At 42.6% G+C, this 11,387-nt stretch overlaps 1 long non-coding RNA gene across 1 annotated transcript; it reads left to right on the top strand.

Moving 5' to 3' along the window:
• Positions 1-373: 373 nt before the first annotated feature.
• Positions 374-10,436, top strand: LOC148150647 (uncharacterized). The gene is made up of 3 exons (XR_015751947.1): positions 374-525; positions 7,820-8,001; positions 10,039-10,436. It is a non-coding gene; the product is annotated as an uncharacterized LOC148150647 (long non-coding RNA).
• The last annotated feature ends 951 nt before the right edge of the window (positions 10,437-11,387 follow it).

Raw genomic sequence — 11,387 nt, 5'->3', positions numbered from 1 at the left:
TCTCTGCTATAGTCTTTTTCTAAAAACCAATTAATAGATAAACCATAAAAAGTAAATTTTTAACCATTCACTGATAAAGAAATAGAAAATCCTTATCTTAACAAACCAGAGTCCTATTTAGAGGAGGGGGTGGGGCGGTGTGAGACACAACACGTGAGGTGTCTCGGGCTCAGCCACTGCCTAGATATATTACCGGCAGTTCCCTGGTCATCGCTCCCGCTCTTCCTACTTATTAACTAGGTTAGAGGAGGAGGGTGGGTGGGAGACACTACAGTAGTAGAGTCTCGGGTTTAGCCGCCTTGCTGATATATATGGTCACTGCTTTCCTTTCCGGCTGCCCCTCCGGTCCACGTGACATCCTCCACTGCTCCCACTCCTTCTCCGCTGCTGCTCGCACTTAAAATGGCCGTTGGCATCGAAGAGTGAGTATTTATACTCACTGCTTACCTTCCCTCTGGTCCCCGTCACTTCCTCTGCTGCTCCGGCTCCTTCTGTGAAAGAGAAAAACACCGCTGCCCGCTACCAGTAAGTAATTTTAATAAAAACTGCCTTACCTTATCTGCAGTCTTCCGAGTTCGTCCTACCTCCGCTGCTGCTTGCACTTAAAATCACAGAGGAATAACACACAGGAAGGCATTCACTCTCCTTCTCTACATTTACCTTTTGATATAACTATGTTTAACTCCTCATCTTTCTGCTGTAATTCAATTAGCTTTGCAGAGCTAAAGATACTTGCATGTTTACCTATTTGCTCCTTCTCTGTTCCACTTATCTGATCAAAAAAGGTCTCGGATAACACTGCCAGCTTCCTTTTCTGTGCCTTTTGATCCCTCCTGCATCAGCATGTGCCTCTGTGATCTTGCGATCACACAATCAAGGAAAATTCCTGAATAAACATTATCCATGCCTTCAGTTGCCTGCGTCTCCACTAGCTTTTCAACTAGAGTAGGCAGCATGCCTACTGGTGAATCAGCAATATCATTTGCATGGACAACTTGTATTCCTGGAGCTGAGAGTTTGGCCAGTACCGCAACCACAAATTCTCCACTCTTCTCTGGACTCACTAGCCTCACTTTACATAACTTAGCACTTTTTGTCTCTCCATGATTTCACGTCACTAGTACTTTTTCTGACAATAGTCCCTCAGGAGTGCATATCTCTTCATCCTTCAGCATTACACACTGAGGGAATCCTGTGTCCCTTTATATTGTAACCTCCTTACCTGCTACTCCTGGCCTATGTGAATAAACTTTACCCTTGCATGTATATTTTTTGAGCAGATCTGGCACTTCCTCCTTAATTGACCTCTGATCATCTTGTATACTCTGAAGCAGTTGTCTAACCTACTTGTGCTTTTTGTTACTCGTCAGACAAAACTTCCAGGTTTGTCTGGTTTTCCAATGTCTGGCTTTCCCCTAGCCCACCAACACTGTGATTCTGTGTGGCCCACTTTATTACAATGAAAACAGCGGAGCTTTGTAACTTCTTTGTCCCTTTTAAGGGTGTCTTTTTTACCCCGTGGTAGGTTATCCTTATGATCTTCACTGAGATCTATCTTCCCCTTTCCATGTGAGGATTTGTCTTTGCCCCAGTTTCAACCCTCTTGGACTGAAATTTATTTTGGAAGCCAAATCATATTTTTTGAACCAGCTCATAATCATCAGCCACTTCAGCTGCTAACCTTACTTTTTTAACTCTCTGCTCTTCCACATGAGTTTGCATTACTTCCTCACTGAGCCTATCCTCAGCTTTTATTTCCAGTCTTTCAACCCGACTCTCCTTTTTAAGTGTCAGTTTTTGAAATTCAAAAGCACTCTTTTTTCTTTCTCTGCTCTCCCTTTTTGCCTCTCTTCTGATTTCAATCATAACTCAAGCTGTTTTATTTTTGCTGCCCTTCCCTTCTGTCTTGCCTCTAACTCAAGCTGCTTAATTTGCAATGGAATTCTTGCCATCTCCATAGATACTGAAGGTTTCTCCAGCAAGTTTAAATGCTGAGCTACTCTGTAATTATCTCTCCTTTCAGGCAGTTCCAATTCTAGCTTCTCTGCTAATTCCTGCAGCTTGGTCTTATTCAGTTTTTGCAAAACTTCGCATCCACATCTGGAAAAACTTTGGCGATTGAAAGAGCCATTCCTACCCCAAGCTTTGTCTACCCAACCCAACCAATACCTGAAATAGACACTACTTCCAGTCACTGTTTAGATTCCAGCGAAGAGCCCTCAATCTGTTATGGACTAGGCCAGACCACTCAAAACGTTCTTAAACAGGCAACCCAGACTATAACTTTGCGCTTCATTTTGATAAGTGTACAGTGAAAATTACCCGGAGTAAGTTAGCTAGGTTGACTACTAGATTTTAAAACAGACAAAATTGTATTCACAAAATTACACAATGAAACACTAAGAACAGAATAAAAACCCCTACAGAACTCAGTCTATCCAAAGTGGACTTAATTATGCTGTTCCGAATGTACACAACAGTCCCAACAAGCAAACTTCCTTTAAAAACCAGTATAAATGGAACACATGCTTCAGGTTGAAGTTGAAGGGCAGAAAGAGAGAGAGAGTTTCCACACAGCTCACTGTTGAACTCCTCACCAGTTCAGGACTGAACTAATCTGCTCAGCTCAAGAACTGACCACTCCCCTTCCATTATACAAGTCATTTCTAAAACATGACCACTTTGGCCTGAAGTCTCATCTGTGTACATATAAACTAAAGGCCTCTCAAAATCCTTTCCATCTCTGTACCAAACCAGACTGATCAGAGCCTGGCCTTGTTTATTGCCCCCTGGAAAAAAAAATGAAGAACAGAGTATCCTTGGGCTAAGGAACAGCTTTCAGAGAAAAAAGGACTAGCTTTGTGACGGTTCTGACAGCTTTGTATTAACTCTTTTAAAAACAAAACAGTGCGCCTTGGAAATGGTTGCATAGTCAAGCCATAGTTTTCAGGGAAATGAAGAAACAGCTATCATCACCTAAGGTGTTGGCATACTATGATCCCAAGTGATCATAGTATGCCACTTGATAACATGTGATATTAACATATGATACCACCTTGTGTGGCATCAGGGTGGTAGTTGTTCAATGGAGAGGAATGCCCAATAGCATATGTATCTGGAAGTTTGGCTAATGCAGAGTGTAAATACTCCCAGTTACAGAAAGGAGGTGTGGTGGTCATATTTAGACTCAGGAAGTCCCACCAATACTTTTATGGACCTAAATTTATAATAATAATGGAACACAAACACCTACTAGATCCATGTAAAGAGAATAAGGTGGTGCTGCCCATGGCTTCAGGCCTAATTCCGTGATGGTCTCTAATACTAAGTGCATGTAATTAGAAGTTGGAACAGTGTCCAGGAAGCCAAGTAGTGTTGTACCGCCATTTCACAGCCGATAATATCAGACTTTGGACACAGGAAGATCCGGTCCTAGCAAAGGGCTATCACTGCCAGAATTGAAGTCATTTTAGACCCAGACAGAGACCACATCACAGGAGAGGATGACACATTATTATAGCGAGCAAGAGTGATTGTCCCAAGCAAAGGTCTCTGGATCTTACAACATGACCAGTAGCAGTGTGTAAGAGGGCATATACTAACTTTACATTTGGAACAGCCTGATGATGCTACTCTCTTGAACTTAGCTAGCCTCTACGGTGCCATATGAGTCCCGTGTAAGATCTTCAATTGCATGGCCTGTGCTCTGTTACATACTGAGATTTTCCTTACATTTCCCCAGATGTCTTCCCATTCCTCCGATGAAATATCCTCTCCAAATCTCGATTCCATGTCCTACAGAGTCCTTCCATGTCCCCCAGAGTGCGAGCTTTCTGTAAATGAAATAAAGTACTGAATGAAAGAGCACCCGTACACCGGAGTACTCTTCTCCAAGTCTGATTTGTAATACTGGACCGGGAGCGTGGTCTTCCTCTGTATATATAGTCCCTTATCTGGAAATATCGGAAATGGTCCCTATTAGACAATCCATATTTCTGACTTAACTGACTAAATGACATCAGGACCTCTCCCTCGAATAAATCTCCCAGACAGAAGATTCCCATATTCTCCCATGCCTTAATGCCGGAGTCCATTGCCCAAGGTTTAAATCCTTTACCTCTCACCAACTGGGTAAATGGCAAAGTCTTTAGATCAATTGCCCACATCTTGCCTCATAATCCTCCAGGCTTTCACCGTATTTAAAATAATTGGACTTTTACACTGCTGCGTCATGGATTTCATCTTGTCCATGAATAAAAAATTAATTAAAGGACATCTCGACTGCGAGGCTTCAATATCAAGCCAAATCAACTCCAAACTCCCCCATACTCAGTCACCAACATATGTTAACAGGGCACTTATTTGATATTTCTTCAAATCCAGAAGATCCACCCCTCCCTCAGCCTGTGAAAGCTGCAATTTAGTGAATTAAATTAGAGGACGCCTGTGGCACCAAATAACGGACCCTTGCCAACCATTAAGCCTCCGTAACACTTGTCTCGGTACAACAATGGGAGCATTCTCATAGGGTACAGCAGTCGAGGAAGCACATTCATCTTAATCAGGGCTATTCAGCCTAACCATGATAATGGTAACCCCTCCCACCGCTGCAAATCCTGTTTTGTCCTCTCTAGTAGTTGTACATAGTTAGCTTTATACAGCTGGTGGAAGGAAGGGGGTAATAAAAATTCCTAAATACAAAAAACCTTTTGACGACCATCTAAATGGGAATTGCGTTCCATCCTTCAGATTAGGCACTTCCACTAATTCCCCTACCTGCATGGCTTCTGATTTTGTAAAATTGATCCTGTAACGCAAGAAACCACCATACGAATTAATTGTTTGAATCAGTCGAGGAACAGACTTCTCCAGATTGACCAAAAATAAAAGGATGTCGCCAGCATATAGGGTGATCTTATGTTCCACCATTCCCACCTTTGGTGCTACTATTTCAGGATCCCTCTTGATAGCTTCGGCTAACGGTTCAATCGTCAAGGTAAATAATAGCAGTGATAAAGGACACCCCTGTCAACTACCTTTTCCAATATTAAAGTTATTTGACTTAACACCATTTGTAATGACTACTACTTTAAGATCATTATACAGTACTACTATCCATTTGGTAAAGGATCACCCCCAAACCAAAGCACTCTAGAACTTCAAGTAGATACGACCATTCTATCCGATCAAATGCCTTTTCTGCATCTAGGGAGACTACCAAACCCGGAATCAATCTTAGTTGGCATGCCTGCATGTGTTCAGTACTTTCCTGATATTGTTGGAGGAGCTATGGCCCTTAACCAAACCTGTCTGGTCTTCTTTTATCATATAGGGCAGTATGTTCTCCAACCTCAGGGCCAGGATCTTGGATAGAATTTTAAATTCTCCATTCAACAGTAAAATTGGTCTTTATGAAGCACATTCTTTGGGGTCTTTCCTTTTCCTTAAAATGAGGGAGATATTAGCCTTCTTAAGAGAAGGTGGCAGACAATCCTGTTTGGACATCCCCACTAATGTGCTTATGAATTCCTTATAGAATTCAGTTGGGAATCCATCTGGCCCCAGTGCTTTGCCACCCTGGAGATGCCTTATTGCTTCCTGCACTTCTTGTACCATTATAGGTGCATTCAAAAGAAAAACCTGTTCTGTACTTATATTGGGGAGGTCCAGATTTTCAAAAAAGGACTGCATTCCCATTTTACCGTGTTTGCACCCCCCCGCCGGCTGACATAGCTCTGCAAAGTATTCCCTAAACCTAACATTGATCTTCAATTCACGGGTAATCGTACCAGCCTTCTCCCTAACAGATGTAACAGATTGGGAAGCATTTTTTCCCTCCTCGTCAAATAAGCAAGATATCTACCAGGCTTATCTTCAAATTCAAAGAATCTTTGTTTGGCAAAGGAGACCTCTTTTTTTTAGCGCAATGAGTCGAGAGCAGCCTGGAGAGCTGTGACCTGCTGCAGCTTAACCAATGATGGTCTAATATAATATGTTTTCTCAGCTACCTTCAGCCAGGCCTCCAGCATCCATTGCTGTTCCTCCTTCTGTCTCCTTCTAGTTGTCGAATATGAAATGATCAGGCCTCCCAAAGTATTGCTGGATTACTAGCTGTTCCTGAGTTGATATCCAAAATGGCCCTGAACTCTCTTGAAATATACTCAACAAATTTGCTATCCCCTAATAAAAATGGATCCATGCACCAGTGAAATGCATCTGTTCCATTACCCTTGATTTTAATATTTAAAAGCACTGGCATATGATCCGAAACAGCTATATTCCCGATTTTGCATGGCAATGTTCTGTCCAAACCATTAGTTGTCATAAAAACATGTCAATTCGTGTATGGCACTTGCGTGGGTTGAAATAGAACGTGAAGTCTCTTCCAATAGGGTGAAGGTACCTCCACACATCCACTAGTCCCAACTCATCACACATGTCCACCAAGTGTTTAGACTGTGCGGGCATACCTGCCAGGCCCTGTCAATCTCTGGATATATTAGGCGATTGAAATCTCTTCCTATAATTGTACAGTGTATGCCAAGATTCATTAATTTAGCTACTGCATTAATTAGAAATTTAAGAGGGTGCGCTGAGGGACAATATATATTCAAAATGGCATGCTCTTCTCCATGTACTCGGGCTTTAAGAATGATGTCCATGTTCATCCTTAATCTGCTCCATTACCTGGAAGGGGAGGGGGGGGGGTTCCTTCTTATCAATATAGCCACTCCTCTACTCTTAGAGCTAAAGAATGAGAAAAATACCATGTCATAACCCCCCTGCTGCAGTTTCAGATGTTCCTTATCAGTTATATGCCTGTCCTGCAGCAGGACAATGTCCACCCTTTTCTTCCTAAGGCTTGATAAGACTTTCTTTCTTTTAATGGGGGAATGGCTCCCTTTTATATTCCAGGTGCACTACCTGAACAAATCACTAGCCATGGTCATCTAGGGCAGTCCATGGTTTCCCAGGAGGAGGCAGCTTATCTGAGGTGTGATGAGCTACAAAGTTATTAACTCAATGAGATCTAAGAACTATTCCTATAAAAGCAACTGCAACTATAAAAAACACTGCATTTAACTGAAGCAACCACCCAAATAACCCCCAATTCGCTTGAGATCTTCCCCCTTCCCATGGGGGGCACCCCTCCCAATCCTTACTACCATCTTCACTCCCTCTAGCTGAGGCCGTGCCCGAGCCCCATGCAATTCACAAATAAGGAAAACCTGTTACTTACATTCTGAAAGCTAACAATGGGTATCCATTCCCCCCAACTCATGTTAACCACAGATATAGCCACCCCCAATACAAAATCAAAAGGACAGCAGTTTAAAAAAAAGGGAGCCCTGGATAATACCCAACCAACCGATATCTAAAATAATTCCAATTTTACAACAAATCTGTACATATAAAACCAATAACCACAGAAACGAAAGGGGGAGAGGGAAGTAAAAAAGGGATAGTAAAAATAAAATCCTATACTATTGTCTGCAGTGATGTCCCGTCCCCTCCCACCCTGACTCAGGTCCTTCAATTCAAAGACTTCACAAAGTCCTTCACCTTTTCTGCGGAGTCCAAGTTATATACTGTCCCCCCATGGGTGAAACGTAACAAGGCTGGGTACCTCAAGGAGTATTCAACGTTCAGGTCCCTTCATTCTTTCTTGACATCACCAAATGTCCTTCTCCTCTAAATTAGGGGTCCTGAAAAGTCCTGCAAAAAATATTATCTTTGAGCCTTTTTACATTAAAGCTTGTGAATTCCTTCCCAGTCTTCTTGCTGTTTCAACTATTAATTGTTTCACTTTATAATACAGAAGCTGTACGAGGACCACGTGGGGGCGCGGATCTGGACCGGACCTGCGCATTGCAATCCAACGGGCCCGCTCCATGCTTACTAAGCCCTACTCCAACTCCAACCCCAGGAACTTCGAGAGCCACCCCTGAAAAAAGCCGACAAAGTCCTTGCCCTCCTCGTGTTCTGGGAGACCCACGATCCGTAAGTTTGTCCTTTTATTTTTATCATCCAGGTCGTCGACTTGATCCTGAAGGACCTGAACCTGGTCTTCCAGCGTTCAGATTCTTCCTCCCGAGACCTCTGCCATGGTCTCCAGTGCCGCAGTCCTCTCCTCCACTGCCTCCATTCTTTGATCTAGCAGCTGAAACTTCCTGTTCATGCTTTTTTAGCATGGCAGATAGTGGCTCAACTGCTGCTTCAATCCACTCTCGGAGTTTGGCAAACTCCGAGAAAATGCTGCAGTCCTGCTAGATCCAAAGGGGCTGCCCAGGGAGTTTGAATACTGGCTGCAGGCACCCCGATGCTGTGCTCCTTTAGGCCCCTTTCCTTCATTCAACTTCATCCTGGCCTTAAAGCTGTCCCATGCAATTTCAGCAGCTCCACATAGTCAGCAAGTTTAAATTAATACTTTTTTTCTCCTGGGGGTGGTTGATAAGGCGGGGAGGGGTAAAGGCCCACCTTGCCTGGGGGTATGGCACAGAGCCCAGCACAACAGACCACTCAGACTGCCGCCATCTTGGATCTCCCAAGCTGCAGCTTTTAACCAATAACTCAGAGATATGATTGGTGAACCAGTTGCTCTTTGCCTGAGTGGCATGGATAGGATAAATAGACAAAGTCTTTTCCCTGGGTTGGGGGAGTCCAGAACTAGAGGGCATAGGTTTAGGGTGAGGGGGGAAAGATATAAAAGGGACAACATTTTCATGCAGAGGGTGGTATGTGTATGGAATGAGCTGCCAGAGGAAGTGGTCGAGGCTGGTACAATTGTAACATTTAAAAGGCATTCGGATGGATACGTGAATAGGAAGGGTTTAGAGGGATATGTGCCGGGTGCTGGCAGATGGATCTAGATTGGGTTGGGATAACTGGTCAGCATGGATGGGTTGGACCGAAGGGTCTGTTTCCTTGCTGTATATCTCTATGACTCAATGACTCCATGACCTGGAGAAGAGAAATTGAGGACCAGCAAAAATGTAATTTCAGTGAAGTCTATGGACTGGTGCCATTGAACAGCTTTTGCAGTTTTTCCCTCCACCCATATAACAATGATTTTTAAAAATCCCTTTACACATACGTGTAGGAGAGGTTTAGAAGGAGGTTAGAGTTTTAACTAGTAGAGTGATATATCAACAGTTTACAGTTGTTCACATGAAGCTAGAAACTATTTATTGCAAGTAATTGTAATTTTTCAGAAGTACAGAAACTTGGTCCATGCTTGCTGTTAACATGAGTCTAAAAAGACAAGTAAATTGAGGAATATTTTGATAGAATCTTTAACTTCTATGATGACTCCAGGTAAAGCGGGGCTGGCTTTCCACACATTATCCTAGCCCATTCCTGACCCAACTTCTCAGTCGCTGCAGGTTTGAAATGATTGTGCATACATTTCAGCCAGCCCACTTGTATCTTAAAGGCAGCTGCACCAGTGCACACTGGGTACTCCCAAATGATGTGCATCCCCCACCCTCCCATCCCACCCATTCCATCCCACCCATTCCATCCCACTACCCTAGTCTGAAGAAACAGATTGCCTATCAGCCCATCTCATCCATATCGTGGCTTATTCTAGTGACTTAGCTTGGCAATAAGTTCAATTTACCTTTATTTATGTAAATGTGATGGATGAACCGCTGATTTCAGCGCTCAGCTGCTTACTGCATTATGAGGGTATGCTAAGGGTGGGTGAGAAGATGGTTAGCTGAGCACCCCAGATATTTAACTGAACCCCCCAACCCCAGTGAGAATACATCTGGAAGGAGGCAATAAAATCCAGCCCATGAATTTGCAGCTCAAGAATCTGGCAATGGTGCTCAGAGAGATTCTGTTGCAACAGAAAGATTGGCTCCAGGGACAGCAGCATGCAGACGAATTTTGTGGCCATGGTGTTTAAGCTGTCTTCTCACCTTACATTTTAGAAAACTGTTGGGCTAAGTTAGATTTTATTAATTCTGGATTAAATACAATTTAGTTTCCCAAACTCACTATTAATTCCAACAATATATTGATTTATAATTCCAGCTGCTTGTTACTATTGGAGAAGTCGGATCTCAACATATCACCTGGATCGATCAATTGTTTTTGTGTGTTTAGTGAGTTAATATGGGGATTAGTCACTGAGGCATATTTGAATGATGCTGCAGATTTTTTCTTTTTTTAATTTATTTCTTTATTTTTCTACTTTTTACCTAAGATTTTGTATCTGGGTCCTTTGTACGGAAGATGGCACCATGAATGGTGACGTTGTACACTTTTCACTGTGCTCCTGTATCCCTGTACTTGAGTGCACATGATAATAAAACCTAATTCTAATTCTAACTTCTTGATTGGCTTGACAGGATTGAGGGGGTGAATGACATCCTCCTGTTCCTGTCCTTTTTTTGATTGAGAAAGGTTTCTCTTTATTACAAAATAAAGTATAAAAGATGATACAGCAATCTTATGGTATATAACAACAATAACAAGAAACTACCTACTACTCAACAGAACAAAACAAAACTATCACAAAACAATCTTCCCATATTGCAATTCAATAAATAATTAAACATAAATTAACCTGAATTAAACTAAACTAACTTAATTTAACTTAATGTAATTTACACCACTCAATGCTTCCCCACTGAGGCTTCACCAATGGGAGCATCAGCTAATATCCCTGTATTTATTTATTCAGGCTTCCTTCCCCTGGGGCCCTGGGGCCCCCAGGCCATCAAATCCGGCCTTTGTGACTCTCCAAAGGCCCTAATCAGCAATGGCTGATACGTCCACATCTTGGTTCAAAAAGGGTCTCCACATCTTATAAAATAGCTACGTTTCTGGTGCACCACATTCATAAGAAATTCCAGGTGGGCGTGCTCCATCACTAACCTACGCCATCCCATAAGACCTGGGGTTTTTTCTGAGATCCAGCTTATTAGAATGTTCTTCCTTGCACAATACATAAGAATGTTGAATATCTACTTCCCATGCTCATCTAGCAAAGGCATATTCGGCAGTCCCAGAAGGAATGACATCCGTTCCCAAAATCCTCTCCAAAACATTCGCTATGGCATTCCAGTACCTATGGATCTTATGACACAACCATAAGCAGTGTGTGAGAGTACCAGTGTCTGTTTTGCATTTAGGACACCTTGGGATGCTCCTTTCTTAAATTTTGCTAGTCGTTCTGGGATCAAATGGGCCCTGAGGAGAATCTTCAATTGCATAGCCTGCACTTTATTACAAATTGAGATTTTTTTCACATTCTCCCAAATATATATCTGTACTTCCAATGAGATTTCTGTTCCCAATTCCTGATTCCATAAGTCTTTCCATATCTAAGGGTACCCCTTCCCTGTAGATGATAGAGTGTACTGACCGAATGAGTGCCC

This window comes from Chiloscyllium plagiosum, unplaced genomic scaffold, assembly GCF_037043375.1.
Source record: "Chiloscyllium plagiosum isolate Xiang-an unplaced genomic scaffold, Cpla_swu_hap1 HiC_scaffold_3, whole genome shotgun sequence".
Classification (NCBI taxonomy): Eukaryota; Metazoa; Chordata; class Chondrichthyes; order Orectolobiformes; family Hemiscylliidae; genus Chiloscyllium; species Chiloscyllium plagiosum.
This window is presented reverse-complemented; position numbering and strand designations above follow the sequence as displayed.